At 60.8% G+C, this 5,761-nt stretch overlaps 1 protein-coding gene across 1 annotated transcript in view; it reads right to left on the bottom strand.

The window, feature by feature from the left end:
- Window positions 1–5,761, bottom strand: part of PRDM16 (PR/SET domain 16) — a 329,763-nt gene that overhangs the window by 124,103 nt on the left and 199,899 nt on the right. The window lies entirely within an intron of this gene.

The following is a 5,761-nucleotide window of genomic DNA, read 5'->3' as shown; positions in this document are numbered from 1 at the left end:
CTTCCCCTTCCTTCGGCTTAAACATGGTGCTGGAGTGATACGTGAAAAGATTCGTCTTAAAAAAACACCGACCCTCCTTCCCAAGCGCTATCGTTTAATGCTCTGGCCCTTGTCCGCTGCGGTCCCTCACCCGGCCACCATGGGCACCCGGCCGGCCGCCCGCCTCTGCCCTCGGTCATCTTTTACGCCTTCCTCTCACCCCCGCCTCCACCACATGTTCCTCGGGGGCAAGGCTGTTGCTTGAACGAATCACCCCGCTTGCAAGGGCCACACTGGGCAGCGGGAGGCCACCCCCTTGGCTCCTTCGAGGTCCCTCTCGGACCGTCGGAAGCTGGGGCCCATCTGCACGGGGCCCGATGGCATCTCAGTGGGGTCATCGGGCCAGAACCTTGAGACCACCGGAGCTAGTCAGGGCTGTCCCCCGCAGACGGCACTCGGCCCCGACGCCGCGGGCCCATTTTGACACAGAACTTGAGGGGACGAGGCCAGGGGCTAGGATTCGTGCAGCCCATATGCTTCGGGGGGGACCCCGGGCTCAGCATCACAGTGGAGCTGTCCGAGTCCCTCCCACTCTCCACCCGCTGCTGCCCCAGACGCGCTCCTGCCGCCCGGCCGTCCTCTGGGCCGAGGGTTGCTTCAGCTACTCCAGGTCCCTGCAACCACTGTCGCCCTGGGCAGAGACAGAAACTTCTCCATCGAGGAAGGTGATTTACCCTCCCCTGGGGCTGCATGAGTGGTGCCTTCAGCCTACAGAACTTTGGAAGAATTTGGAGAAAAAAGAGCCCAACGCCCAGAAACCCAGACTAAACAAAGCCTCCAGTGGGCGAGCTGCGGTGCGGGCCTGCGAGCGGCCACGTGGAGGCCGGGGCCGCTGAGTTCCAGGCGGGGCGGTGCCCCAGCCCCAGAGGTGAGGGTGAAGGGGCCCTTTGTTCCTCGGGCACACGTGCAGGGCTACCTCTAATGAGAGTGGGAGCTGCACACCTGCATCAAAGGATGCCCCCTTCCCCTCCCCCACGATGACCACGCTCCTGGGGGTCCGAGCCGGGGACACTGGGGGTCAGCGAGGGTCCCAGATTCGAGTGTGCCCTCCATGAGCCCCTCATGGGAAGTCAGAGGCACTGGCGATGGGAGGAGCCCGACGGGAACTTGCCACGCTTTCTGGTCCCTGTGATACCCTCCTCCCTGCTCTCAGAGCAGGGCCCTCATGGGGAGAGGGGAGCAGAGGCCAGAAGGCATCAGGCTGTCTTGCCCGCTGTCCCACGTTCGTCCTGGGTGCTGTCTTAGAAGTGCCTTACCCACAGCAGTCAGGCCTGTCCTTCTACACTGGGGCCCAGGCCTCCTGCATCAGTGGCTCTATAGAGGCAATGACAGCGGACACAGGGCTTCCGGTGGGGTCGGCCGGAGTTGGGGTCCCTAGAGAGGCAGTTTCCTAAAGGCCAGTCCCCGCCCCACAGGCAAGAAAGTGCCTCAGATAAGCCCAGCAACACCACTGAGGTCAGAGCGGGAGAGCTGGGCACTGACCCCACGGGCTTCATTGGCTGTCTGGGGACAACCCAGAGGCCTCTGTGGACCCTGTCCATCGTGAACCTGCAGGCAAGCTGGGAGCGAAAGCCCTGAGTTGTAGGCTGGAGACCTCTGGGCGTCTTCTGAGCCTGCCAAAGGTGGAGCAGAGATGGAGATGGAGAGAAGGTCCAGTCTGCCACCTGCTTCCTCCACATGGAAGCAGCCCCTCAGGGGCCTCGTGGAAAAGGCCTGGGGGCGCACAGCCCTCTCCATCCTGGGACGCCCCACGTCACAGTGCCTCTGAGCCAGGCTCTGCCCCGACACGGAAGCTCTTTCCACCTGCAGTGCTTAACCTGTTTACCTGGATCTCGTCACCTGCTGCCTCCCTCAGGTGGGCACACAGGTGGGATGCCTGGGCCCAAGGGAAGCAGGGAAATGGTCCAGCCATGGCTCTTGTAGGGAAGCCAGAAGCCCACACCTTATCACAGGAGAACGCACGCACATGCGTGCACACACACACATACGCACACACCTTCTGAGCACCTGCTTGGAGCTGTGGGTGGCGCCCTTCAGAGACTCCAGCACCTGCAGGGCCGACATTAACCGGGAGATGATGCAAAACCCACTAGAGACGGAGCAACGGCCGTACTAACTCCCCACCACCCAGTGACGGTGGAGCGCCCCGCACAGACGGCGCGCAGGATTCCTCCATAAATCCTGTTCAACAAGCTCTTCACAACGAAACACCCTACTATTAGCCCAGACAACCACTTACTCAAAACAAATACTAGTCATGAGCTGAGCGCAAACGCGGTCCCCAATGATCACCGGTTCCTGGCCTGGGCACTTCAATCTCTCTATTTATGAAACAATAATGGAATTCTATTTAACGGCATGGTGCCCGGGTCCGCCGCCTCTGATGAGTTTGCATTCCAGCTTTGCCCCTGGCGATCAGCTCCTTCCCATTACCGCCTCGTCCTGCTTCACAGATGGATGAATCACCGCTCAGATAGCAATACAACATTTACCCACGTATTATTATCAAAACCAGGGTCCATGGCAATTTTCAAAGGTTTCATTCCAACACAGCGGATGGGCTGGGGATGCAGATGCAAATGCGGGCCTGATTACCATACCCCCGTTCCCAGAAGCTGGTGGTGTGACTCTGGGCTTCCGGGCGGCGAGGGAGCCACCCGGGACACCTGGCTTTCTGGAGTGCTTGGCTGAGGCCCCTCCCTCCCTGGATGGGACCCTTCCCATCCCCTCCAGTGAACGTTGGAAGGTGCCAGGGGTTCATTCAACTGCCTCTGGGCCCTGGCCCCATGTCAGGCATTAGGGTGCGACAGGGCGTCGATGGGATCTGGTCCCCATCTTCGTGGGGTCACCGGTTCTTGTGAAAACCCAGGCATTAGATCATCCCCTGTGCTGGTAATTAACTGCAGCAAGACAAAGTCCAAGTTCATGTGACAGAGCTGAACGCTTCCATTTGGGACAATTTAAGCGAGGTGAGCTGGAACCCTCCACGCCTCCCTTGTAGCGCTCACCACCCCTTCAGTGACCTGGTCCGCTGGGCAGCCTAAAGATACTCAGTGTGCTGGTGGAGGATGTCAGCCGGGGCCGCGTCTTTGCCTCTGCACAGATGCCCGGACACCTGTCCCTGGGGGTCGCCCCAGTCCCGCGGGAATCCCGGCAGCCTTGTTCCCGCCTCATCTTTCTTTTAGGGGAGCAGGCAGCTTGTCTCCCTTTCCTGTCTCTCTCAACCCCACCCCGTCACTTCTTATCTCCCACCAGACCGTGCGGTCAAGGGTGAAGGTTACGTGTGTGCTACTCGCCAAGAGAGCTCTTTTCAACACTCGGGGAAGCAGACAGCAGTGCGGCTGGGGCGGACTCAACTTGCTCAAGTGCTGTTTATCTTTTCGTGCCTTATGCTCCCTGCGGGTGGAGACTCTGCAGGCCGGGGTGGAGGATCAAAGGCTCCCCGGATGTAGCCGGACGCGGCTTTGATTCACAGGAGCTAAAAATGCACGGGTTTAGAAAGGCCGGTCACCCCCATCACCTCCTCGCCTGCTCAGGCTGGCTCTGCGGGGCAATAATGTGGGTGTTGATTAACAGGCCTAAAGCTCGGCCACAAGATTCCTTCTGGCACTGCCCTTGGACAGAACAACTCCGCATGTTTTCCCCTCAATAAATCTATCATGTGTGGAAGGTCATTAACACGACCTTGAAAGGCAAGTGTCCCGCCAAGACCTCTTCAGCCCATAGACTGTGGTCTCCAAACCGGCCTTTCTGGAACCATCATGTGCCTTCTCGCTGGGCTCCCACTGCCGTGCCCAGCTTTGGGCCCCCCGGGAGCCCCCGTGCCGGTCACGGAGGGGGATGCGGGCCCAGGAGGAGCACGAGGGCCGTCCCGGGTGGGTGCCCGGCAGCGGGAGGCCTCTGTTACCTTCCCACAGGGAAGAACCTGGGAGAGCAGGGGTTGGAACTGGGTTTGTTCTCTGTATCCCACCCGCGGGGTCTCATCCTGGAATCGGGATAACTGCAGGGCTGATTCACAGCACCAGCTGCACCCCGGGCCCCACTCAGCGGGTCTGGGCTGGACCCCGAGAACCTGCCTTTCTAACAAGGTCTCAGGTGATGCTGAGAGCTATAGGTTCCATGTGCCACAGGTGTGGCCCTTATTTGGAGCTTATTTAAAATGGGCACTGATTCAGCTGACCGGCAGTAGGTGGCTGGGGGAGGTCCTGTCCCATGCTGGCCGGTGGCCAGTTTGTGTGAGGAAATGGGGCACCAAGGGAAAGCCTGTGACCCGCGGGCTGGGATAAGCACAAAAGCGCACGATATCGACTGGACATCATCCCCCGGGGGCCTGTAGCCGTCCCTTTACCTCTTAACCTGCACAGGTTCCCCAGGTGTAGATGAAGAAACTGACGCTCAGGGAAGTGGGGCCCCCGAGGGTGCAGCAGTGGGCTGGCGCCGCGTCCAGGGGAGCGTGACTCAGGGCCTCTCCAGGGCCCCGTGTGGCATTTGGTTGGCCCTTCCGTGGGGACCCCTGACTACTAGGGCTATCTCCACCCAGGCCGTCCTCCACTCTGGTACGCTGTGTCATCACTGCCCCAAAAGGAGGCCACGTGGGTCACACTGTGCTGCAGACCTGCTTCCTCCATGCCTGCCGTGCGGCACCCCGCGAGGTCCCCGTGCTTGCCGGGTGTCCCTCCTGCCTGTCTCCGCGTGGCTGGGGATGGGGATGGCCTCTCCCAGGCCCTGAAGTCAAGAGGCCAGGCTGCTCCTGTCACACCGCGGGACAGTTAATAAGGCCCCTGATGAAGGATGGGGATGCGTTTCTGCACCACTAATTTCCGTAACTATCGCTCTTTGAAAGACAGCTTGGGGCCTGGGCGCTCTCGGCCCTTCCAGACAGAGCTGTATTATGTGGCCAAGTTCAGGTTTCGTATCCCGTTTCAGGGATCTAATGGGGCTGCCTCGGAAAATTTTGCAACATTTTGTGATCCACAGCCCCCGTCTTGAGTTTCTTCCTCCGCTGAGCGTCCTCCTGGAGCCCAGTTCTCTCCCGGGTGGTGGGGATGGCGTTCCCTCCCCGGCACGGAGCCGACTCGGGCCAGGGGTTACCATCGGAAGGGCCAGCGTTCGGGGAAAGGTGTGGGATCACCCCAGACCGGTCCCCACCACCGGAGGGGCTGCCAGACTCGTTGCGTCCAGGCCCAGAATGGTGTGAAGGGCAGGAGGGAGGGAGGGATGAGAGAATCACCTTCGGGACATAACTGGGTTCTGGCTGTCAGGGTTCCATCCTGGCCCTGTGGGAGCCAGAGCGTGTTCCAGCTCTCTGTGCCTTGGTTTCCTCATCTGAGAAACGAGGATGCTGAGACCCCCGCCCATCATGAGGAAGAAAGGGGTGACACGTATGTGCCGGGGCCTCAGGCAGGCATGCTCTTTTATTATCCTTCCCATTTTCTACTCCCAAATGCCAGGACCCTGCGTTCTCGGGGGCCCTGCCCAGGAGCCCAGTGTCCTGGTCAGTGTCGTCAGGATGCTGACTGTTGGCTCCGGGGACAGGCTTCCTTCACACCCAGCCTGGCGCCGCCTGCATGGGTTGGGGTGGGTTCCGGGAGTACTGGACACAGAGATGGCCTCTGGGGGCCGGGGGACAGGAGGGGCCGGGGGACAGGAGCCGGGGCCAGGGGACAGGAGGAGCCGGGGCCAGGGGACAGGAGTCAGGGCCGGGGGACAGGCGGCGGGGCCG

This window comes from Lipotes vexillifer, unplaced genomic scaffold, assembly GCF_000442215.2.
Source record: "Lipotes vexillifer unplaced genomic scaffold, Lipotes_vexillifer_v1.1 scaffold835, whole genome shotgun sequence".
NCBI lineage: Eukaryota > Metazoa > Chordata > Mammalia > Artiodactyla > Lipotidae > Lipotes > Lipotes vexillifer.
Note: the sequence above shows the minus strand (reverse complement) of the source record. Positions and strands in the feature narration are given on the sequence as shown.